This window comes from Carassius carassius, chromosome 20 (genome assembly GCF_963082965.1).
Source record: "Carassius carassius chromosome 20, fCarCar2.1, whole genome shotgun sequence".
Lineage (NCBI taxonomy): Eukaryota > Metazoa > Chordata > Actinopteri > Cypriniformes > Cyprinidae > Carassius > Carassius carassius.
Window position 1 is genome coordinate 15010354 of NC_081774.1, and position 27348 is coordinate 15037701.

Here is a 27348-nt window from a genome sequence, read left to right on the forward strand (position 1 = left end):
CTCACGCGAGTTTGTGATGATGAAGGCATCTTGAGCTATTTTGTATGCTCAGTCCTTTGTGCTGATATATATGCTACAGGCTTCTTTCATGTTGAACGTGCTCAGTAGCTGATAGCCTTGAATTAATGTGGAGGGAGGGAGTCATGACCACCAGTTCAAGCCTTGTGCAGCTAACACCATCATATCACATGGCGAGTGATCTCTCTTCTTCCCCAAGCTGTGCATTCTTCGAAATATGACCCCTAGATATGTTTCCTTTCTTAAGGTACTGTGACAAGCCTGATTAACCAGAGATTACAACGGGTGTTGTAATCATTCTCTGCCATATCGTTGATAATATTTTACCATGATTTATATTGCACGCCGCAAATATATTCATGGCAGGAAACCCAGCAGCAGTTTCATGTCTTGCCAAACAAGCAGACTGCTTTATCAACCGGAAGAGAGATGGGCATAACAAATGTTAAACAATTGTTGAAGGTTTTACAGTTACAGAACCTTGTTAAACCAAAACATATTGATTAGGACAGGTTTATATTTACAAACTTAATATATATATATATATATATATATATATATACAGTACAGACCAAAAGTTTGGACACACCTTCTCATTCAAAGAGTTTTCTTTATTTTCATGACTATGAAAATTGTAGATTCACACTGAAGGAATCAAAACTATGAATTAACACATGTGGAATTATATACATAACAAAAAAGTGTGAAACAACTGAAAATATGTCATATTGTAGGTTCTCCAAAGTAGCCACCTTTTGCTTTGATTACTGCTTTGCACACTCTTGGCATTCTCTTGATGAGCTTCAAGAGGTAGTCACCTGAAATGGTCTTCCAACAGTCTTGAAGGAGTTCCCCGAGAGATGCTTAGCACTTGTTGGCCCTTTTGCCTTCTGTCTGCGGTCCAGCTCACCCCTAAACCATCTCGATTGGGTTCAGGTCCGGTGACTGTGGAGGCCAGGTCATCTGGCGCAGCACCCCATCACTCTCCTTCTTGGTCAAATAGACCTTGATGCCTTCAGTGTGACTCTACAAAACTCTTTGAATGAGAAGGTGTGTCCAAAAATTTGGTATGTACTATATATATATATATATATATATATATATATATATATATATATATATATATATATATATATATATATATATATATATATATATATATATATATAAAATATTAAAAAAGCAATCTGTTTGAATAGGAAACATCTTCCCTGAACTCCAATATAAAATAGAGGAGGAAGCTATTATTCCCTAGCTACTACAAAGTACAGTATTATTTGAAAGGCCAATTATAGAATGCGGCACTTTTATGTTTTATTGTTTATTCAATGGTACAAGTTATTTTCTTTTCCTGAGGATAAAAACACCCCTTTTAAAACTTTCATCAATGAGTTATGTGTTTATGGACTGATGAAACGGGACTCCATTGAGCTAGTTAAGGATTTTAATCATGTCAAAGAAATTGTGTTTTTGTTGCTGGCTAATCAAAAAGGCTTTTCCCCCATCTTTGAATCACACGAGCGTCTATTGCAGAGCTTCACAAGTCAGTCTCAGTTTGATGCCAGATGCAAGCAGATGGAGACACAGCTGGCAGCTCTTGTCTTTCTACTCTCTACCGCAGTTCCAAGCGATGCACTCTGCTGGACACCTCCCAGTCCTCAACTCCAATGAACAAGTGAGTAGCAAAAAACGTACTTGGGTATGCTGAAGCACTCCACACAACGGGAGACAGACAAGTGCAATACACTGGGCCAATAATCAGCACTTATCCAGAGAAGTAACATGATACCTAGAGAGAGTGCTTTTGGTCTTCTTGCTTTTGATGTTAGAATACGTTCTCTTATAGACAATTATAAGTAAGCCATTGGTTGATTTACTGATTTAAAAAATAATAATAATACAAATAAATAAAATTACATAAAAATGATACAAATACTGTAAATGGCGCTTTTAACTCCAGTTACTGGATACTCCAGTAGTGTAGGTGGAGTCATTCATTCAAAATACATTCAAATCATTGATTTATTCAAAATCTAAACAGTGATATTGTTTTTTTGCTTGGAGAGGGGCAAAGTTTGACAGTCTTCATTTGGAATTATTTTCATCTGTGGAAAAGAAACATAACGTTTTAAGTATTGTGTATAAAATGTAGGTCCCTATTTTTGTTTTACCAAACTATTGTATAAAAGCGGTATCACTTTTCTAATCATGCTGTAGGCATGAGGAATTGTGCCTATGGCCGAATCACAGCTTGTGTGATATTGCTTAAAGGGAGAATTCACCCAAAATGTAAATTCTGTCATTTATTACTCATCCTCATATCGTTTCAAACCCGTAAGACCTTAGTTCATCTACGGAACACAAATTAAGATATGTTTGATGAAATCCGATAGCTTTTTAACCCTGCATAGACAGCAGTGCAACTACCATGTTCAAGAAAATGTGCCCAGAAACATAGTAAGGTCATCATCAAAATAGTCAATTAGACATCTGTGGTTCAACCATAATTTTATGAAGCTATGAGAATACTTTTTGTGTGCAAAGAAAAACAAAAATAATTACTTTATTTAACAAATTTTCTCTTCCGTGTCAGTCATAGCCGTGCAGTAATGATTTTTTATTTTATTTCTTGGAACGAAATGAGGGAGAGTAATTAATGACAGAATTTTCATTTTTGGGCGAACTACCCATTTACATAACATTTATTTAATTCTTGTTTCTTACTGATTGGTCAAACAATTGCAAAACAATTGAAAATCTTGTTCGAAAACAATTGAAAATCAGCATTATTCTTACAATTCTGTTAAGTGGCACTGAAATTACTTACTCAAATTTCACAAGAAATTTTCTATGAATTTGTACGATTTGAATGGTATAAAAAATATATAAAAAAAAAACAAAACAAAAAAAATATGAAGGCCAGTCTCAAACCCCAACTCTTAATATAACCATTACTCAGCAGCTCATAAGAAAACCTATCGATAAGACAGTACGAATTAATATGAATTAGCCATTAATTTGCAAAAACAAAAATAATAGTTACACAGATTGTGAGATTGTGTTGAATTACAAATGGCCAAAGACATCCATCAAGCTCATGTTTACATAGAAAAACAATGGAAACGCATTGCAGTGGAATGTAAATATGCATTTGGTATGAACAATTCCTTTATTTTACTTGATTTAATTGCCATCAATTTGGCATGTGTTACCAAATAATGACTTAAAAATGTTGAATTATTTAGCTTTTTCTTAAAGAGGTCATAAGATGCCATTTAAATTTTTCCTTTCTCTTTGGAGTGTTACAAGCTCTTGGTGCATAAAGAAGATCAGTAAAGTTGCAAAGACTAAAGTCTCAAATCCAAAGAGATATTTTTTATAAAAGTTAAGAGTCAACCACTCCCTCCTTAAACGGCTCGTTCCAACATGCCCTCACATGTCTACGTCACAATATGGGAAGATTTTAATAATGGCGCCCAAATGTTCACACAAAGAAAGAAGGCTAAATTTTATTCATGCTGTTTCTGCTGCAGCCCTGTCCTGGAGACTCTATGTGTTTCCTTGTGAAAGAAAGAAGAAGACACAACTAGAAATCAGTGGTTAAGTTGTATTTACAACACTGTTCTTAAACATTTCAATCCAAATATTTATGTGTGTACAATGCATTTTATGGAAGATAGAGTAGACTAGTAGACTACAATGTGTCTGTGGCACAAAGGGTTTTTATATAAAGTGGGTGTAACGCCGCGCCAGCAGAGGGAGCTCTCACCGGAGTATTGACTGTTCACCACTCCCTCTGCTTCTACAGTCATTTCCTGTTTGGGACTATTTAACATGAGTCAACATGTTACTTCACTGCGAAGTATTGCCAGTTTACCTGCCTTACCGAGCGTTTCCCTTGTGAGTATTCTGACTGCCTGTTTGTTCACGATTCTGCCTGTTACCTCGTTCACCAGAGGTGTGGACTCGAGTCATGTGACTTGGACTCGAGTCAGACTCGAGTCATGAATTTAACTTAAGACTCGACTCGACAAAATGTACAAAGACTTGCAACTCGACTTGGACTTTAACATCAATGACTCGTGACTTCACTTGGACTTGCGCCTTTTGACTTGAGAAGACTTGCTACTTCCCATGAATGTATACTCCCCAGTGTATCTGCATCTGTGAAAAAAATGTGCATCACCTGTATGCATGCAGAGAGCATGCGCACTGCCTGCACGACATCCAATCACTGTATTCCCACGTTGGTTTGATTCGGCAGCATCTAAGCAGGCATATTGTAAGACAACCACTGACGTGCAAAAAGCAACAACGCGTTAGTTGGCAAAATGATACCAAAGATAGTTTTGTTTGGCTATAAAAATTACGAGGTAGTTGACAAGTTGCAATTTGCAAAACATGCGGGTCGAAGATTACAGACGGAGCTGCCACAACGTCCAACTTTGTTCAACACCTGAAGTTGCACAAAGAAAGGTAAGTTTTGAACGAATGCTAAGCACCTTATCGGATGTACCATACTGTATCAACGAGACCCTAAACGCACGTCTCTCTTGCTGGTTCATGCTAACAAAAATAGGGATTATATGAGGTCGATGAGTGTAGCTCACTTAGATGGAAAACCTCGCCAACATCATGTCAATGTCCGTTTTAAAGTTCCATTTCTAAGTTGCTGCTAGACGGATGAAGACAAATGTATATCTCAGTCTCTCCAAACACACATGAGACAAAAACAGGCCATTGTTCTAGTGCAATATGCTGTTGAAATACAAGCATTTTTTGTGAAAATTTTAATTTTCCGTATTTTACTGTATTTGATTAATGTCATTGTATAAAAAGAGGTTTAAATAAAATAAATACAAATCTTACAGACATACATGATTTGTATAAATTTTATTTCTGTGGTAAGAGGACTTGAAATGACTCGAAACTAAAATGGTAGGACTTTGGACTCGACTTGAGACTTGTTGGCTTTGACTTTTGACTCGACTCGGGACTTGCCTCATCTTTGACTCGACTTGACTCGGGACTCGAGGGCAAAGACTTGAGACTTACTTGTGACTTGCATAACAATGACTTTGTCCCACCTGCCCTTACGATATTGACACTTTGCCTGGTTACACGACTCTGAGTGTAAGATCTTCCCTTAATAAACTCCTGCAAATGGATTCACATTTTGCCTCAGCCTCTTCGTTACAGAATACTTCGCCTCAACTGAATCCAACTGAAAGTGAATGAGCACGGCGATGCCATCTCCATCTCTGTTTCTACTGCGGTGAACCAGGCCATCGCCAGAGATGTCCACACAAGGCTCAGCAACTTATTTTGGTAAATATGGAACACTTGTCAATACCTAATAATCAATCCTTCAAACTTCCCCTTACATTGAAAACTGAAGAACTGTCCATCTCATTGACAGCAATGATCGACTCCGGAGCTGCATTAAATCTCATTCATGAAGATATCGTCAAGAAGTATAACTTACCCGTCCAACCATGTAACCCACCCATTAAGATCAAAGCCATCAACGACACAGCAATCGGAACTGGAATAATTCATCAAACCAAGACACTTACATTGCAAGTGGGGTTATTTCACCAGGTGTCCATATCGTTCTATGTCGTTAACTCTCCTAAGCATGAAGTCATCCTCGGATTCCCATGGCTGTCCATTCACGACCCCGTCCTGTCCTGGCATCAGGGTGAGTTGACCAAGTGGTCAGCCTTTTGTGAAGATCACTGTTTCTCGTCAGTTCCCCAGCCTTGCTGTATCACTAGTGTTGAAAGTCCCTCGAGTACCAAGACTGTCAATATTACCCCCTGTTACGATGACCTAGCAGAGGTCTTTAGCAAAACTAAGACAACACAACTACCACCTCATCGTCCCTGGGACTGTAGTATTGATTTACTCCCCAATGCCATGCCCCCCAAGAGTTGTGTTTATCCCTTATCTCGTACAGAATCCCAAGCCATGGAGGATTATATTGAGGAGGCCCTGAGACTCATCCGACCTTCCACTTCTCCAGCTGCAGCAGGGTTCTTCTTTGTGGAGAAAAAGACGGAGGACTCAGGCCCTGTATTGATTATCAGGGATTAAACAACATTTAAAAATTCCGCTACCCTTTGCCATTGGTCCCTTGAGCTCTGGAACAGCTCCGTGAAGCAAGGATTTACACCAAACTAGACCTACGAAGTGCATACAACCTCATTCGCATCAAAGAGGGCGACGAATGGAAGACTGCCTTCCTCACCACTAGAGGGCACTATGAGTATGAGTCATGCCGTATGGACTTGCCAACGCACCCGCTGTATTCCAGTCCTTCATAAATGAAATCTTCCGTGACTTGCTTAACCAGTACATAATTGCCTACATTGATGACATTCTCATCTACTCCAAGTCTGAAGCAGAACACGTTGACCATGTCAAGACCGTCCACACTTGGCTCCACACGTCCACACTTGGCTCCTGAAGAATCACCTGTACGTCAAGGCAGAGAAATGTGAGTTTCACGTCAAGCAGCCATCATTCCTGGGTTATCATATTAGTCATCAAGGTGTTAAGATGGATGAGGCCATGGCAGTAACGGAATGGCCCCAACCGTCCAGTGTCAGGGAACTTCAGAGATTCCTGGGATTTGCGAACTTTTACAGAAGGTTCATTAGAAATTACAGCATGGTTGCAGCACCACTGACATCACTCCTCAAGGGAAAACCTTCCAAACTCAGGTGGAGTGAGGAGGCTACTCAAGCATTCAACATCTTAAAAGTTAAATTTACCACGGCTCCTATCCTCAAGCACCCTGACCCCAACTTACCATTCATCGTGGAAGTGGATGCCTCGGACTCAGGCATTGGAGCCGTACTCTCCCAGTGCCATGGTCAACCGGGTAAACTGTACCCTTGTGCATTCTTTTCCAGGAAGTTAACGGCAGCCGAACAAAACTATGATGTAGGGAATAAGGAACTCCTATCTATGAAAGCAGCGATAAAGCAATGGAGGCACTGGCTCGAGGGAGCAGTCCACCCATTCCAGGTGATTACCGATCATAAAAACCTGGAGTACATTAAAAGTGCAAAACGACTCAACCCTCGCCCAGCTCGATGGTCCCTCTTCTTCTCACACTTCCAATTCTCAGTGACTTATCGCCCAGGAAGTAAAAACAGTATGGCAGATGCTCTATCCAGGCAGTATGATATCCTCATGGACAACAAAACCCCAGAATACATTCTTCCTCCATCGGTAATCATTGCCCCAATTACTTGGGATATCATGGAGGAGATCCAACGGGAACAGATCCAAGATCCAGCTCCTACCAACTGCCCCCCTCACCTCCATTACGTTCCATAAGGTCTGCCCCCCAGAGTCATTCAGTGGGTCCACTCCTCAGTCAGCTCTGGCCACCCAGGTATCTCCCGCAGTCTACACCTGTTACGTAACTCATTCTGGTGGCCTTCAATGTCCAAGGACGTCACTAATTACGTCAAAGCTTGTCAGGGTTGTGCTCAATCTAAGACCCCCAAGGAATTATCCTCTGGACTCCTGCAACCTCTGCCCATTCCACAAGGTCCCTGGTCTCACCTCTCAATAGACTTTGTTACATACTTACCGCTGTCCCATGGTTTCACAACAATCTTTGTTATCATAGACAGGTTCTCCAAGTCCTGCTGGTTAGTCCCCTTGAAAGGACTCCCCACCGCCATGGAAACGGCACAGGCTATGTTCCACCATGTATTCAGGAACTATGGAATCCCGGAGGATATTGTCAGTGACAGAGGTACCCAGTTTACATGGGTATGCACAGAACTTCATCATCAGTCCCCGCTGTGGATGACTGGATTCGTCGGAGCGAGAGGGTATGGGACAGTGTTCACGTCCGCCTCCAACGAGCTGTCAGAGTACAGGAACACCAGGCTAACAAGCGACGTCAGCCACATCCTTCCTACCAACCAGGACAACGGGTCTGGCTCTCTACACGGGATCTCAAGTTGCGGCTACCAAGCAGGAAGCTCAGCCCAAAGTACGTTGGCCTTTTTAAAATTCTACAAAGAATCAATGAAGTCACGTACCAATTAGAGCTTCCTGCTAACTACTGTATCTCTCCCTCCTTCCATGTCTCACTGCTGAAACCGGTCCACACGGTTGCTGACCCAAATCATGAGGCTCAGGAGCCACCACCACCACTGGACATTGATGGAGCACCAGCCTACAACGTCAAGGAATTACTGGACTCGAGAAGGAGAGGGGGTCAGCTCCAATATTTTGTGGACTGGGAGGGCTATGGACCTGAGGAGAGGTCATGGGTAGCCGCCAGCGACATTCTGGATCCGTCTCTCACGGAGGACTTCCATCGAGCCAGACCCGATCGACCAGCGCCACGACCACGGGGACGTCCGCGCAGAGTGCCAGGAGGCACTCCTAGGGAGGGGGATTCTTTAACGCCACGCCAGCAGAGGGAGCTCTCACTGGAGTATTGACTCTTCACCACTCCCTCTGCTTGTACAGTTATTTCCTGTTTGGGACTATTTAACATGAGTCAGCATGTTACTTCACTGCAAAGTATTGCCAGTTTACCTGCCTTACCGAGCGTTTCCCTTGTGAGTATTCTGAGTGCCTGTTTGTTCACGATTCTGCCTGTTACCTCGTTCACGTCTCTTGGATTTCCCCTTTGGATTTACTGCTTGATTGAACTGATGTATGTGTTTGACCTGTTCGCCTGCCTATTCGTCTCTGACTACTGGATGACCCCTGTGTATGTTGAAAGATCAGACTGCCCTTTCGCTATTGACACTTTGTCTGGTTACACGACTCTGATTGTAAGATCTTCCCTTAATAAACTCCTGCAAATGGATTCACATTCTGCCTCAGCCTCTTCGTTACAGTGGGGTAGTTCTAACTTTGCAAGGACAGTCTGGCTCTCCTGACTCACAGTCTGTTAGTGTGTTCTTCTTTTTTAATAATTTGCCACTGATGAATCAAATGTGAGTTTTGAGCAGTGTAGGGTAGCCCTTGTTTCTCTGATCACAAATGCAGACATAGTTTTATGTTTACGCAGCATGCAACACAATGTGTAAAAAAACAGTGCAAGTAATAATAATCAGTAATTATGTCCCCACTGGATGCAACGAATGCATTGTTTGTAATGGGTTTTATTGGGATTTATTTTTTGTCTTGTGCTGGGAGAAGGAATTTTGTCAGAACAACGGCACCATATATGGTGAGGGGCATAACCTTTCCATCACATTTCCAATCACAACACACTTGATAGCTGGCCAATCAGCGTATAGCTCGCTTTTTTAGAGCAATGAGCTTTGTAAAAATCTAAGCATTTCAGAAGGTGGGGCATAGACCAGCAACAATAATGTACATTATATGGAAAATAATGTGTTTTATGAACCTTAAACCACATAAACACATTGCTTTTTAGCAATGTCATATGATCCCTTAAAAAAATAATAATAATTACTGATTACTGAAGTTAATAATAATAACTTCTGACAGATTGCAATGGCTGAATCTACATTATAAGTACAAATTGGCTGAAGCTCATCTGATTTCATGTGAGCAGCAAAATATGTTAACCTAAGCCAGTTTATGCTGGGCATGCCTTGCACATTCATCACTACAAACTCCATCAAACCCAAATCCATCTATGCATAAACTTGGCAACTGCAGTCTGTTAGACAATGTTTTAAGTTAATCTCACATGAAGACTACAAAATAATTAGTGAAGGGAGAATATGCTAATCAAAAGGTAGGAAGTTGTTAATAATGCACTGGATCCAATACAATTCAGTCTCAGTAGCCAAAACAAAGTGATCAGGGTGAGCCACCTTTTTATCCACTGCAGAGGGAGTCGATGCATTTGGCTCATACACAAAAGCTTTAATTGGCTTTACACCTCCCACACACTCCAAACGCCTAGCAGCATGCAGACAAAATGCCTATTTATACTGAGTGCTTGGCATTGTCCACAGGTGCAGTCTGGGAGGGTTCAAAACCTCTTGTGTGGGGTTCACTTTTTTGAAAGAGACACTAACAATCCAGTCATTACTCACCTGCTGCATGCTGAGGTTCAGCTTTAGCTAGCTTTATACAAACATGGTGAACTTTAGGAGGACAGGATGTCTATTGTGAGTGACCATACAGGCAGCACTGACTGTGCTATTAACACAACTTGCAACCTTTCATAATTCATGGGTTTGTACACCACTACAATAGAAATGGAAAAAATAGCCTTGGGATGTTTTTCTTGTGTTTTTCTGCTGCACCTAACACTTGACTTGTTGATTTGTTTCACATCCTCCTTGAGTCAGATTCATAAGTGTACTTTTTACACATGCTAACTCATTTAGCTCATCTATTATACCCTGTCCTGATTATGCCGCAAGAAAAATTACCATGGGCTGACAGCTAGTCACAAACTACCTGTAAATACATTTACATGCAATGTTATAATTTAACTGCATTTCTTTGTCCAATTATACATGACACAATTTTTTTTTTATATTTGAAGGATTGAACTCACAGTGCATATTACCTTTGTCTTTTAGATCAAGCATGCAATTTGTAGTCTGTTTTACATACAGTATGCAGCTTACATGCTGGATGAAGCCAAGCTACAATCACACTATCTGAATCTGGCTGGTATGATCAGACAAACAGGTTTACTTTTAGAAGCCATAAGGAGCATACCAAGCCAACTTACTATCTGCAGTAAAAGCCAACGTTGTTGTTGCCTCGTGTTGGTGGCGTCTGGACCAAAAAGTTGCACTTGAACTATTAATACTATACATTTGTCATTCAGAAGGAGAAACCGAAACAAGGGTATACGAAACGTAAACAAAGCAGCGCTTCCTTACCATTTTGAACATCAGTCATGTTGATAACTTTCTTCATTTGAAGGTGCTCATGTTGTTATAAAAAACCTCTTTCACACATACAGACTTTCTGGAAAAATTACTGGTAAATTACCATGGACATGTGTGAACAGGCCCTTTTTAAAAATACCGGTAAATTGGTTCTGGTGATTTTCCAGTATGAGAAGTTGTAACACTACCAAAAAACTGTTGGAATTCTGCTGTGTGTGAACACAGAATGAAAATGACTATGAATAAAACTGTTATGAAAAGTATGTCTACTCCAGGCCAATCCAAAGCTGAAGAAATTCAAAATTCAACAGCTTTGGGCCAATCATAACATTATGACGTACAGTAGAGGATGCATTCATTTTGCGCTGTGTATTTCGGTTTGAAGTCATCTAATATGATGTATCTAAGTGCTGCATGAATGTGAACATTTGACACAAAAATTAAAACATCAACAAAAACATTGGCCATGTTTACCCCTCCATATTTACAAACACAATTCCGGGAGGCATATCAATTTAGAGGCTATTTCCGTTTAATGACATCACAGAATTGAAGAGGACCTTTTCAAAAAATACTGGTAAATTCGTTCTGGTAATTTATCAGCATGAGAAGATGTAACATTAACCACTTTCACACAACAATACCAGTAAATTGCCGTAAAATTTACGGAGTGACTTTACCGGTAAATACAAAAATGTGCTGTTCACTCAGGCAACGACGTTCCGGTGTATCCCAGCCTTTTGCTCCATGTAGTGGCGTAAGATGGCCTTTTTGAGTAATTTTACATTTTGTGCTATAATAACTTAATTTGCAACGTTTACAATTTAAACTTTTATGCACTTTTTTCTTAAAGGGGGCATCTTCCCTCATCTCCTCTTGTTTCAGACTCTTCTTTCCCCTGAATTATGTGACCAAAGTCTGATGCTTTGTTTACTTGAACAATCCTTTTTGCCTATCAGGATACCAGTTCTGATCCACTGACTGTCTCCTGTCACACTCTCCCTTGGAGGCAACTGGCTTAGTGTTTACTGTGACCTTATCTCTAACTCCATCTGTGGGGATGCCTTCGCCTTCCGCTAGTGACACAGCGCCAAATAATCTAAAGAGGTAAATGCTGTGCTGAATTTTCACCGTGCTGGGTGTAATACTCTCCCAGTAGAGGAACATAAATGTCCTATTCCTAAGGTGGCCTTCTATTGGATGCAGTTGGGAATAAATCCCATATTAATTTTTTTCTTTTTGTGTACTTCCACAGAAACTTTCTGTTTCACAAAAGGTTCTATATGGCGAAAGAAGTTCTTCAGATTATAGAAAGGTAAGAAAGAGATTCTTCTTTAAAAAATTCAGTCCTTTGACTGAATGGTTCTTTTTGAAAACAAAAATGATTCTTCAATGGCATAGCTGTAAAGAGCATTTGAAAGCACCATTATTTTTTAGAGTGCACCCCCTAAAATGAAAAGCAATGAAAAGCCATATCTGCAGACTCTGTTGGCATCTGCTCATGTGCTTGGCAGTACAAACAAGCATCCTTATTACAGGATCAAGACGATCTGTTTACATAGAAGTACATTTTTCATTTCAACCTGATATTCTAACTGAAAATTAAACATCTGAAATGGGCAAAATCCCACCTGCATGCTCTTGAAGCAGCCACATAACATATAGTTGTGTAGAGAGGAGAGAAATTATTCTCTTTTTTCCTCCCTCTAAGGGAGAGTAAACTGCCGCACATCCATAATAATGAGACCAATTACACTTCTATATCGTGTTTTGCGCCTCCATTCCCAGTCGATTTCTTTGACAGTCCTCTTTGAAGTTTTTGCTGTTCTGTTTCCAGAGCCATTCTGTTATTTGTCCTTGACTTCACGAAGGTATGTACCTGATAAAAAACATACCCAGGGGATGGAACATGGTAAGGAAAAAAATCTGCAATCCTTTGAAGGCACAGTGAGTCAAAAGTATTGAAGGCAACCCAAAATAAAAATTACACATTTTTTTCTTCTTCTTGCTATAATGTAGAAACTGGGAATGACAATGCATTAAAAGGAGATCAAAACCCCTGGGTTGCCCTTTGAATATCAGTCAATTTCAATGTATTGCAGCAACCTCACTCTAATGCCTCAATTCCAATGTGAAAGATCATATTGAAACTTACAATGTCTTCAAAGTGTAAAAAAATCACCCCTTCCAGCACAATTATTTCTTTCTTTTATTGGTTTTATCTATTCTCAAGGTGCGATCACTGTCACAAAATTTTAGCAGATGTATTTCTGCGTTCATTTACCTCAGAAGTCTGAGCTGAAAAAAAAAATCATCCATTTCCACAGATAGAGGTTGGATAGTACTGTCTGCACCACTGAGTTTATGGACACGGGCAAGAAGTGTTAATAAATAATATATTACTACTGTTAATGCTCTGAGCAGCCATTTGTGGATTCTGAAGTCAGGGTTGCTACAGTTTTATTGAGTTTCCGGGTCAAAACTCAGACTTGAGGGGATGTTCCAGTTCCATGCAACACTGTAGGCTTACATCAGATCAAAATCAAAACTACTCTTTCAAGCTACTTTGGCTCTGTTCAGGCAGGTAAATTGGAATTTTCTTTTTCATTTATTTTCTTTTTTTATTTATTGTCTACACTATTAATTGGAAGTTATCAATCAGATTTGTGAGTCTAGACATAACCAACTTATCTAGAGGAGTCTGTTGATGTTAAGTGCTGGTCACATCTGGCTTCAGCTTTATTTGAATACTGTATAAATACTTTATTACACCATTTCTGTCACCGGTTTTGATATTAACATTGAGTGTGGCACTAAGAGTGATGCAAAAGGAAAAACTGAAATCCAATATGAGCTGCCAGAGCATCCAGACTGAGATTCATCTGTTAAATTCTTATAGGATTACAAATGCAACTGGTGATATTTGCACCTTAGTTTTTGATTGCACTGAAAATTACCTCAGTATTAATATTTCTGTATATTGTTGCAGTGTTAGTCTTTTCACTTGGCCAGTTGTTTTTTAAATCTTTTTCTTTTATTGGAATCTTTAAAGAGATAGTTAATCCAAAAATGTAAATTCTGTCATTAACTACTCAGCCTCATGTCATTCCAAACCTGTAAGAACTTCATTCATCTTCAGAACACAAATTAAGGTATTTTTGATGAAATCAGAGATCTTTCTGACACTGTTTAGACATAAAGGGAACTACTATGTTCAAGATCCAGACACATAGGAAGGACATTGTTAAAATAGTCCACGTGACATCCAGTGGTACAACCATAATTTTATGAACTACGAGGATAGTTTTTGTGTGCAAAGAAAACAAAAATAACGACTTTATTCAACAGTTACTTAAACAAATAACAAAGATCTTATGGGTTTGAAAGGACATGATGGTGATTAATTAATGACAGAATTTTCATTTTTTGGAGGTGAAACTATACATTAATTTAAACTCCAATCTATATTTTATGTCCATGTCCATTCATTTATTTGTCAAGTAGAAAATGTGCACATGCCTCCCTTTTGGTAGATTAGTGAGCATTGTCTCCACTGCTGTTCCTTATATGTCACCAAAATATCATCAACTTCCCCATGCATGCCCCCATGACATCTCTGGCAGACAGCAATATGTCAACTTCCTCCATCACTCTTCCCGCTGACGCAATCAAGCCGAGCCAGGGAAAACTGTTTTCAGAGGGAGCATTGTCGTAAGTTGGCCTGACTCTGAAAAACCAACATGTCAGCCATAGAACTGAGAAAACACTGAATTATATATATATATATATATATATATATATATATATATATATATATATATATATATATATATATATATATATATATATATATATATATATATATAAATCATCGTAAGTGCTGTTGTTGACTGCAAATGTGACCACACAATTATGTCGCAATTATGTTCTCAGACATTACATTTTAAGCCTTTAATATTGATGTTCCGTTTGGACAGGTAGTCAGTTTTAAAAAACCCTGATAAATGTGTAAATACATTTGAATCTCTGTAGGACTGATTTAGTGCGATCTTATGTGGCTGGGGTTGGCCAGAACAGTCAAAGTGCTGTGTCACAGTGGACTGACATTATATTCTCATCCTCTTTGTCTCCTCCTCGCCTGTCAGCCTCCCCACTGTGGTAGACAAGCAGGAGAGTAATCCCTCTGACTCAACCTACTCTGACATTCACAAAGCACCTGCGTCTGGATATAGACAAACAGCAGGATGCCAGTGCCTCCATATCAAAGCATTTGAGATGAGCTGAGTTTTACTCCCAGCTTAAGCTCACTACTCTGTATTGGCCCTCCTGAGGTGCCAACATGATTCATTACAACCGTGCATTAAAACACTATTTGGACAAACAAGCTGCTTTCTCACCCCCTGCTGTTTTAGAGTGAGAAAAGTGAATTGCTAAACCTAATTTTAAGAAAATAACTAATAAAGAGGGCAATAGACTGTGAGTTGTCATTTTACAGATTGGACAATTTAAGCTGTTTAAAATCTCATGATTTTGTTGACATCAATAAATGCCTCTTTATATTATGGCTGTAAAACATCTTGTGTTCTTTGTGGCTGGTCATGATGCTATTTAACAGCATAGCCATGGCAAATCAATCAAAATGGAATTATGGCTAAAACGATCAGCAAAGGGAACTTTTCATTTATTTGTGATGTTATGGGGTGTCACTTTGTGTCTTGACAGACATGCCTATCTTTAATGAATAATTTTAAAAACATTTCAGTGCTTCATATATATATATATATATATATATATATATGTATATATATATATTACAATTATTGGAGAAAATCCGATTGTATCTGCATATGTAAGGTGACTCTCTTTAACTTTAACTGTACTTAACTCACTCTAACTTTAACAGATGAAACCAGACTAGCCGACCCTACATTCACTCAAAGAATGGACGATCTGACAGGATTAGCACCGTTTGAGTGATTTTACATCTATAGAGAAACCTAACATGCAACATGCATAGTAAAGAGAAACTCAGCTGTGTCTATCTAGTCAAGAAGACGCATACAGTATATATATATATATATATCAGTTTCAACAGGCAACTATTGTTCAGCTTCATTATTAATCCAACCACAATAAATCACAACAATGTATATACAACTACAAATGATTAAGCATAAAATCGTCAGTTTGTTGTTTTCACACATGCACACAGACATTATTTCATACACGACAGTGGTGAGATAACTGAGAAATCTATAGACGCACCCATAACAACAAAATACAACACTTTATTTAACCTTTTCTGATAAGTATGCGAAAATGCAAACTCAAGCATTTTTGATGATCGTTTCTGTCAAGTCCATTTGTTTTATAGCATTTAACCACAGCTGTCATCAGTTTTTGTCTGGCAGTGGCAGCAGGTATAAAATAAAATTTCTAATTGGAGCCTCTAGTACATCAATTTTGGCACAACAAGATGATATTTTAAAGCTCCTTATGTAGCCAAATCTGTGCTGGTTTGAATTAGCAGCCTCCAGTTTTCCCTTTTCCCTCCAGCTAGCACTATGACATAATTGTGACGTAGACCCTAAAAGGGTCTATATGGAGATAACTCCAGCTATTTCATGTTTTGTATCACTGCCTGTGGTATATCTCACCCAAATTCACTATAATTAAAACATAAAATAAGTTTTTGTGTCACAGAATGTTTTTGGAGAATGTACTTGTTCAGAATTTGGGCTGTTTGTTAATAAAGATAACGTCCGCTGAGAGCGCCTCATAGGGCCAGATCTTCCGGAATTTGCCACTGGCTCTGATGTCTCTATAGAGGTTAAACATGAGATATTATTTGTTTTGGGTAAATCTAATGGGCGGTCTATGGTGTCATTAATCTAATATTTGTTCCAGTGCAAAAGTGGCTGAGGGCAAAATCTCATCATGTTATATATTATGTACTGTAACTTTAATGCTGTATGTCAGAGTGTTGCCTACTTTTGAATGAATTGCCTAGCAACTGTTGTGTATTTATTTATTTGAACTTTTCTATGATGCTACTTGTATGATATTGTTCATATATATATATATATATATATATATATATATATATATATTATAAAATTATGAATGATTGATTGAATTAAACTGAAAATCCCAATAAAATTTTGAGTTAAATATACATACAACACAATTAAATTATTCCATAAATAAGGAAATATTTATAATTTTATAATATTTATAAAAACTGGATAAATATAAAAAAAATATCTGACCAAACTGAACAGTCAAGTATTGAAAGCTCGAAACTAAGCAAGACTTTAATACATTCTGTCTTTCATCATGCCTGCATTAAGGATTATACACCTCATTTGACTAAAACGTTAATTTTATAACCTTCATCTAGATCTCATTAGACATGCCTGTTTGACATAAAAACTGCCAATGGTCACTTACATGTCTATGAATAGAATAATGTAAAAGATTCTGATATAAGCATATTGTATCATAAAAAAAGATGTGCTAAATGCAAGTGATGATTTAATGTGGCCTCAACTGACTGAGCAGCATCTGATCAATTTCTGTGAACAATCTTATTGAGTAAATTGACAGTATGTGCTGCGAAAAAATGCTATGCCATCTGGATACAGGGTACAAAAACAGGGGAGAAGCCAAGACAGAAGCATAGAAAGTGAGAAAAACACTCTAGTATGCATAACACAATTTTGTGATGTCACACAACTGACTTTTCACTAAGCTCCACCTTAAAAAGACCTGCCTCATTGTCTATTTTAAATTATGTGTGCCTAGCAACCTAGCAATAGTAACCAAATGGGAGGGGATTTACAAAGGGTTAATTATTACATCACTACAGACTGCTGGACATTTGTCAAAAATTATAGCTATTAGTGCTGCACGATAACAATCTTCCTGAAGCACTGATCAATACTCAATTAATACTAACTTCAATAGTATAGAATTATCGTGACAGACTGAATGTACTAATTCCTAATAATTCACCATAACAGAATTAACTTAATTCTGTATTGACTAAACATCAAGCCATTTCAACAGTGTGCTTTCTATCACTCACTTAAAGGCGCAATATGTAATTTTTCTGCTTTAAAAATAGCAGATATCACTATATCTATGTTATATATATTTTTTAGTTGTGTACTTACATTATCCCGAAAGTTTCCACGAACTTTCAAATCCAGAGAAAATTATAGTTTAATTAGAAGACACGTCACGTTTCTTTATTTCCGTTTTGTCGCCCGTCTATGGCGTCATATAAACTTTGACCCCTCTAGTTTATCTAACTTCCTGCGGAACCGCCAAATACAAAGGTGAACAGAAGCAAAGACGAGACGAAGAAGAAAAAGTAGTAGCTAGTCTTGATCGAGACTATTATATTTTATATTTATATTCGTATTTATATCTCAATCAATAACTTAGTTATGGATCATGATTATGCTTTGCCTGCACGTTCTGTGAAGCGCAAACGTACAGGTGAAATAAATGACCTGAGAAGGTTTTGGGACAAGAGAACAAACAAGACACGGGTAAATATTGGAGTTGCATTTCCAAGATAGAGAGAGCTTCGTGACAAGCTGAAACTACAGAGAGATGTTTGCATTCTAATAAACAGGTATGCATCCATTCAGCTAACTGTATCTATCCGTATATTTTGTGAAACGATGATGTCTTGTGTAAAACGCAGATGGACTAGCTCTCATGTAGAGTAGCCTATAATGTAAATCTACATGTGTTCTATATCTAGCTGGATAAAGTAGCTTTTTTAACATATATTGTGTTTTATACATATATTACTACTAGCTAGATGGAATATTGATTTGATAGGGGTCTGATAATTCATATATCTCTCCGTTCGAAAAGACGTGATTGTCAAAATACTAGGCTGCTGCTGCTGTAGGTGACATAGAGGGAGACCGCTGACAGACCAGGCTCTTGTCTTCATGACAACAATATCTATACTTCATGTTGAACATAAATATAAAGCCTACTGATAAAGGACACCGTCAACAGTATTGACGGCAAAATAGACGATGTTTGACAGGTGCAATATTTGAAAATCGATAATTATTTATTTATTTTTTAAATTACATTTATATCTGAGTTTATGTCAACCTATAGACTTCAAACATCAAAATGTCATGAATTAATATGTATTTGTGTACAAAATTACATTTCCAAATTACCTGGAAACGCTTCCAACACGCGTGCGTGTCGCGTGAAAAATAGGCGTCGGTTCTATTTCTAGCAAGCACGCGTTTTCCGCTCACCTTGAGCCGCGCCTGAGACGCGTGGCTCCCACAGGCAGTCTGCAAGCTCTAACCTATTAACATGGGAGCCGAATTAAAAACTGACACGCCACGCAGCTGAGACGCTTACGCCACGCATCCAGTGTGTCGCTGGCCTCAGTTAAAATGAGTGAGGAATGTGGGGAGCGACAGAGCACGTGTTCCAATGAACAACAACTCCCATGAGCCTACGCTCTTTCCCGACGTCATCAAAGTATGTCTTATGTTATTATTTTGATTGAAGACCCCTGGTGGCCAAAAATTCCATACTGTGCGTTTAATGGTACCTACAGTTTGCTTTTCCATTTTTTATTCATTTTTGATTGTGTGGCATATCTTTTTCTTGATTACAGAGGTTCTGATTGACTTCAGAGATTCCAGTCACACAAGAGTGGCAGGTAAAACTAGCTTCATGCTCCAGGAACAGAGCAGCCAAAACGCTGTGACAGAGACAGGTACTGAACTGTGTACAGGTGAGCTCACAGATGTGTTGTATTACTCTGGCTCTCAGCTCCAGACTCTGAAGGGATGGGTAAGTTATCATTTATTATCTCTTATCATGTATACAATAGAATATACAATATATAGTCTTAGCTTAAAAATGACTCTGGTCACCTGTTTACATTTACACCCTGTGCTTCAACAGATTTCGTTTAATATTAGATTGTTTTATTAATTTTGTATCATATAAGCCTTAATAATATAACTAACTTAAAATGTGTCCCATGCCATGGTTTCATATGTATGAATGAATAAATGAATGACTACATAAAAGGAAGGAAGGAAGGAAGGAAGGAAGCAATGAAGGAAGGAAATTAAAATGAAATTTAATTAAATGTATTATAAGTTTGGGGTGCTTAAGATAAAATTATCCAGTCTTCAGTGTCATACTATCCTCTAATATGTTGATTTGGTGCTCAATTTTTAAAAAAATTATTCTTATTTTTTAAAAAAAATGTTTGCAGAATCAATGACAAATGTTTCTTTCCTTTTTTTCTTTATGGTTCTTTGAAGAAAAGACAGCTGGACAAAAAAACAAAAAAACAAAAACAAAGATTTTTTGCAACAGTGTAAATGTCTCTACTTTTATTTTTGATCAATGTAATGTATCTTTACTGAATAAGTAAACACTTTACATACAGCCTTTGTGTATAATATATAATTATCATATAGACGGTTTCATCGGGCGCACGCGCCTGGACCTAAGTTAACTTCCGGTCTGTGTTGTGTATATATGTCTGGCTGCATTGCCTTCTACAAACGCAGTTAAAGTCAAGGTGATGAGTTGACTGAAGTTGGGGTCAGGTGGTTGTGCTGCGGGATGTGTTTCCCATACATTTATTTATTTTTGGAGACTCGCCACAATTTTAAAACTGATTGATTTTCAAAAAGGCTTCGTCGAATAAACATGAGTAACGTTATGTACTGCACGTTTAATAATAATAATTCCTTACGTTTATATGTTTAAATATCAAAGCGAAGCACAGGTGTTTTTATATCGCTGTATTTCTGAAGGAAGACGTGCCGGATAAAGCAGCGTGTGAGCTTACCAGCTCTGCTTTGTTTACAGCTGATACTGGGGAAACCTCTATTTCTCACGCTTTGTCTATACTTTAAAACATCTCCTACTGGCAAAGAATGAATTAGCATTTTCATTAAGTCCGCCTGATCCACGCAGCAAACATATTTTGTTTGTTATCAAAAAATAACTACTCTAGAGGGACTTGGTTGTTGTTATTGATTCTATTTGGAAGTCTACTCTCCCGGAAGTTAAGTAAGGGCCACAAAAGCGCGCATGCGCAGTAACGTTTGTTTATGTTGTTGCCGTTGAAACCGTCTTAAAATGCATTACAATTTGTTTATGTGTTTTAACACTTTATAAAGGTGTAATAAAGAGTTAAGCTTTATAATGTAATAAAACTGTTACATCATTTACCTTAATTTCTTATTAATAAAATCTTACTGACCACAAACTTTTGAATGGCAGTGCAATTTGTTAACAATTTACAGTAAGGTTCAATTCATTATTAATTTATTAATCAGCATTAATTCCTACATAAACTAAAATTATAAATTACCAACAAGTACATGAATAACAATGATCAAAGGTATACTTATTAATTAACATAAACATAAGTAGATTCATAAACGCTCATACAAATTGCTGTTTTTTGTTAGGTTATGATACTATGCTGACAGATTAAACCTTAAAGTAAAGTTACCAAAATGATTCTTTTTCTTTTTGACATATATTAAAAGGGGCAATCATTAAATAATAATATGTGAATGCTAACAGTGGAAGAGGAAGCCTAGAATGAGAAAACTTGATTGGACAGCTATCGCTGTCCAACAGTGGTTGACTATAGACTCTACTACATGTCCTCACAGTATGTCATAGTAAACTCATTGAATTAGTGCCTCTACAGAGGAATGTCCTAGTGTGAGTACAGTTCTAGTGTCAGAGAAAGCATCAGAACTATAAACTGGCTCCCAGCTATGCCTGAAGGCACCACTTTCTCATTCAGCCAACCCCACACCTATGACAGCCTGACAAATGATTACTACTGCGGACACACTATACTGCATCCCTCTCATATAGCAGCTCTCCTGCCTCCAAAGAAAACAACAAGAGTATTGAGACCAGTGCTCATGCTTCTAGTTAAAGTGGTCAAGTATCTGTCTTACAGGATTTGGTTTTAATTTTCATCACACCAATAATTTGGAATTCTGCTATTATCATGCAACAGTTGTGCTGTTAACCTGTTTTTTAAGTGGTTGGATCCAATTATCGCCTGAACAATCTGCCCAATTACACTTACTGTATGTCACTCTCTTCAATTATCACTCGTGAGGTTTAAAAGGGGAAACAGAAAACACTATTTGGGCAAAAATGTTTCACGGTGTGCAGTTTGTACTGCAAAGTGTCCTGCCCAAATTCTCCATGGGGATGATGCTAATTGTTTCCATAATTTCCATAGTCTGGTAAGAGTGCCTTGAGTTGTCACTGTCTGCTCTCTTGATCATCTAAAAGCAGAAGTAGTCTCATTCAGCCATCTGCTGTTTATAGCATCACTGAGCAAGTTTGAGTGTGTGCCTCAGGGATGTCTAGACTTAAATGACGTGTTTCTGTTGGACATGAGCTGATGAGCACAGGTCCTTTTTGGTTTTGCTTTGTAAATGCTTTTGGAGAGTGACATAAGGACTGGGCTGTGCAAGCAGGATCATGGGTTATGATAAATCATATTATTAACTGCTTAGCTATATTTTATTAAAGAAATACAAATTTTGTCACCATTTACTCACCCTCATGTCCATAGCTGACTTTTTTTGTTATGCAGGACACAAAAAAAGATATTGAAGAATGTTGGTAACCAGAATTTTTTGAAGACCATTTGCTTATGTTGTATGGACAATTGACATTTCTCAAAATATCTTCTTTTATGTTTTGCAATGACTCAAAGGCAACTAAATGACTACAGAATTTTCATTTCTTTAAAAGTGTTACTCACACAAAGACAAAACACCATCAAAAGATGTTATTAACAAATAATTATAATAATAAAAACTGTCTTGACTGTTTTGAATCCTATATTTATTTACAAAATACACAAAATGTTAACAATATTTGACTGTAAATGTATACACAGTATAATATATAGGATTTCATATTTTAGTTAAAACTAAATATTAAATATTAGTATTTATTTTTATTTTTACAAGATTTTTGAAAAGATTTTTCTGGTTTCGTGGGATTTTAATTTATTAATTTATATTTTTTTATTCTGTTAGTATGTTCAGTTAGTTAGTGTTTCTTGTACACAATAAATGTAAAACTTACAAATAATTGGATATACAGCAGTATTGTAAGTGCAATTGTAAAGAACAACAACAACAAACAACATACCAACCATATACTCAGTAAAAGTTAAAATTTGTCCTGAGCAATTATTGAGTTTTTATTTATTTAAATTATTTTTTAAGGAGCAGAATGTCCTGCTCAAAAAACTAAATGACCTTGGTGAGAAGTTACCATGATGCATCTCTCCTGTCTAGATCGGCCCCTAGTGCTCCTGTGACCAACTAGCCTATATAGACTTTAACTTGGAGTTGCCTGTGTTAATGGTTCACTGTAGTTCACTATCAATGAACAGTGTCCACTTAATCATGTACTGATCAAATCCCATCTGAGCATCGAGGACAAAGCTTTAGAAAACTATTTTATCTTCCTTAGCATATATTAAGGTACTCTATTAGTATTCTGTATAGTATTGTCCTACAAGTCTGATTCACACTATCCCCAAATCTTGATGTCTCCCATGTCTTACAGAGTTTGTTGCTCAAAAAGAGTCTTTGGTCAGTTTTACAAATGGGCAAGTAAACATAGAAACCAGGAAAGCCATATGAGGGTATTTGTAGTGCCACAAAATCTCTGCCCTTTTGATGAAATGGTTTCTAGAGACAGTTCATTGTTCTTACCAGAAAAGCGGTAGATAAACAAGTCTCACACTAGAGCACAACGTACATCTCAGAAAGGGCATCTAGGTCCCAGGAAGTTATTACCCTCAATCTACCTAAAAAGGCTGTGTGTCATCTATGGGCCAGTAATGAAATGGGCAATTATGTAGTTCATTATTTTTAATGCAAGCTGCCATGTTAAACAGGGGAGTGGAGAATCCACCAGCGTTAGCTCCTGGGCCATAAAAGTAGTCATCAAAGGCAGCGTGGGAAATTGCTGCACACTAGCAAGCTCTGTGTCGTGCAGCTCATCACGGTTTGATTCCCCAAGCAATTTATGCAGACGGGATCAAATGCATTTGACATTGCGGGACTCATTCAAGGTCTATTTTTGTGGCAAATACATCTGAGAAAGACAAACAAAGAGAGCAAAAAAAAAAGGAGCATTTTGCTAAAATTTCCAAGACTGGGTTTGTGCAGGCTTTCGCATGTATTGTATTGAATGTGAATATATTTTCAAACACAAACAATTAAAGATACCTGAGCCTGTCCAGGTTTGGATATGGCTCTTAAATTATGACTTACGCTACTGTCCAAACGTTTGTATTTAGCAAACATTTCTTATTATTATCAATTTTGAAAACAACAGTTTTGCTTTTTTTCTTTCAGAGACCATACATTTTTCAGTACTGTTTAATGAATAGAACGTTCAAAAATGATTTGCCTTTATTTGAAGCAGAATATTTATAAAATCATCATTATAACTGTCAATTTTGATCAATCGTATGTGTACTTGCTGGATGGAAGAACAAAACAAAACGAAAAACAAAACCATAGTTTGACCCCAAACTTCTGAATGGTATATATCTGCTGAACTGAACTCCAAGTATTCAAGTCTGTTTTTTTTGTTAAACAATATGATTATACTTTATTTTGATAGTCTACTTAAGACATACAAGTAACCTTGCAATTACGTCAACTAATTATCATTCATTTGCAACTACTGTACATGTCTACTAACTCTCAGAGTAGACTGTTAGGATAGGTTTAGAGTTATTAGAAGAAGTTGACATATACTTGACATATACGTTTCACATAGTCAGTATGTTGTATGTTGTGGACCCATCAAAATAAAGTGTTAGAAGATTTTAAGCAGACAGTCTGCAAATACTTTAATGACTGCTAGTTGACATGTTGTTGCAAATTTACTTACTGTTAGTAGAACTTTGCAGTAAAATATCATACACACAGAAAACAATTATAATTTGCAGCAGCTAACTGAATGATATATATTAGCTGTTAGATAGGCTCATCAGACATCTGAATGAAAACCAGAATAATAAAAAACAGTAATCAACCACAACTGAATCACACACAAAAATCATGACTGATTCTTCCAATGTTTTTTTTTTTTATATATACACTTCTAGAGAATTTGCCAACTGAATCTCAAATTATTTTAACAGTCGAGATGTTTTAATTGCTTTGAGAACAAGACTCTAAAGGAAGAAATGTCTGGTGGATCTGTTGGGGTGTCTTATTTTCCGAAAAATTTGCATAATAAGTTCACTGAGCATTATCCCAACAGAGATCTGTTAAAGTGGGCTAGCATGAAACAGTAAAACTCATTAGCGCAAATAAGCAAACCTAACTTCAATTCTATTATACAGAATTATTATTAAGGCATTTTAATAACAATTAGAGCCATCATGTTTTTCTATATCTTTACTTTACATTACAGTGACTGATAGTTCAGACATGAACTCGTCTGATAGGTCCAAACATTAAGTGCATGACTGCAGAGCAGAACTAGGCCACTCGTCATTGATGAGCTCCTCTAACACCAATTGGACTGTATAATTAGAACAGTGCAGGCAAAAGGACAAAGCTGAGGGATATTAAAGGAGAAATCTGTTAACAAAATCCGTTGACTATGGCTTTTTTGTTTCTTCTGAGGCATGAATATGAAAATGAACTGAAAACTATACTAACTGTTAAAGTGCCTGTCTTTTCACAGTGCCATTTTAGTTTCTTTATTCAAAGAAAAAAAAATAGATAGATAGATAGATAGATTAAAAGAATGGGGACATAAATTAAACCCTTGTTGATGTGAGAATACATTGTGAGCAGTGAGAGTATCACAAAACTATTCACACTGTCAGAACGGAATAACACTGCTATCATTTAATCAGATAAAAGCAGAAGTGTAAAATCAGACTACAGAAATGATGATGACAATTTACTGCTGTGTGCAGGATATGGGAAAAAGCTATAAAAGGGTCACAAAAATAATACCTTTTCATAGATGAATGTGTCATATTTTCCTATTTAGTAACTTGTATTCTGTAAAAACTGAGTGGAAAAGGAATTCTACATTAACAGGGAATTTAAATTAAGCCTATATGAAAACGTGAAAACTTCTTGTGTTCTGCGTTGTAAAGACTCAGTCCATGTGACAGCTTAATTATCAAACAAAGACCATTATCATTGTTAAAACACAAGTTAGAACCAATTATTTGATACAAAGTTGAAGTTGAGTTTTTAAAGTTGTCACATCTTACTAACAAATAATAATGCGCTAAGTATTTGATTTGATTTGATTTGTATTGTATTAGATTTATTTGTTAAATTCAGTGTGAATTGCCACTCATCAATCATTTTGCTTCCTTATGTGACCCTTTTTTGAATGCAGGATGAATGCAGTTCTAAAACATTCAAACTGACTACAGTCATAATAACTTTTGCTAAAAGCAATTAATTATTGACACTAACCTAGATACAGAGTTACTTGAAGTTTTGTCACTGATTTCAGTTTCATTACAAGCACCTCTGTGATTTTTTCCTCACATACATTTGATTCTTTCTTACCAAAGTGTTACTCGCTGCACCCCTCGGACAAACAGGTCAAAGCTAGTCTGTGAAGAAAGGAGTCAACAATTTGAGACCAAGTCACATGTAATAGCCACAAAGTCAAGTCCTCAAAAGTGGCAGTCCAAATCTTGAATGTTATTGTTTTTATTATATATATATATATATATATATATATATATATATATTTATGCATTTTGAGCAGAACAGTCTCATACAATACCTGAATTATTACCTTTCAGGTATTGTATGAGCAGTCCTATTAAATCCAATTCCTCTCAGATATCACAGCAATGAAACCAGGACATGTACCCCTGCCACCCTGCCAATACCTCTTGCCACCCCTTTGCCCCCCCATGCAAAATTTTCTAGATCCGCCACTGTTTGGGAGAAGTTTCCTCCAATAATTTAAGTATATTTAACCCATTAGGAGAAAATTGAGGAAGCGAGATAGTTTGTGCGATTAGTCAACTGATGCATAGCCTGTCAAAAACCTGGATTTCCTCCTGTCATCATTTTAACAAATTGTCTCTTTAAAATCGCTGGTGTATCTGTCAGTAGGTATGTTTCCAGACTAGGCTTACCAATTAGCTAATGCTGTTGTCAGAGGAAACTATCCCACTTTTGAAGCTCGCTCAGTATTCAAAAAGTCATCCTCCTAAACAATCCGACGCTACTTGTGACAGCTGAGCGCATTTAGATCAGTAAAAGCTACCATGGTGTTGACGCTCTGAAGTCATCATCATCATTATGGCGGCTATTAAAGCAGTCCGTGGGCTCTTTATCTGCATGTTGTGAGCCTCATGGGAATTGATCAGGACTGG

The 27348-nt window shown here is 37.4% G+C and overlaps 1 protein-coding gene and 1 long non-coding RNA gene across 2 annotated transcripts in view; one reads left to right on the top strand and one right to left on the bottom strand.

Moving 5' to 3' along the window:
* The window catches only part of cdh12a (cadherin 12, type 2a (N-cadherin 2)), a 358772-nt gene that overhangs the window by 147286 nt on the left and 184138 nt on the right, over nt 1-27348 (bottom strand). The window lies entirely within an intron of this gene.
* On the top strand, nt 1557-12201 carry LOC132095805 (uncharacterized). Its single transcript, XR_009422508.1, has 3 exons — nt 1557-1693; nt 11846-11993; nt 12142-12201. It is a non-coding gene; the product is annotated as an uncharacterized LOC132095805 (long non-coding RNA).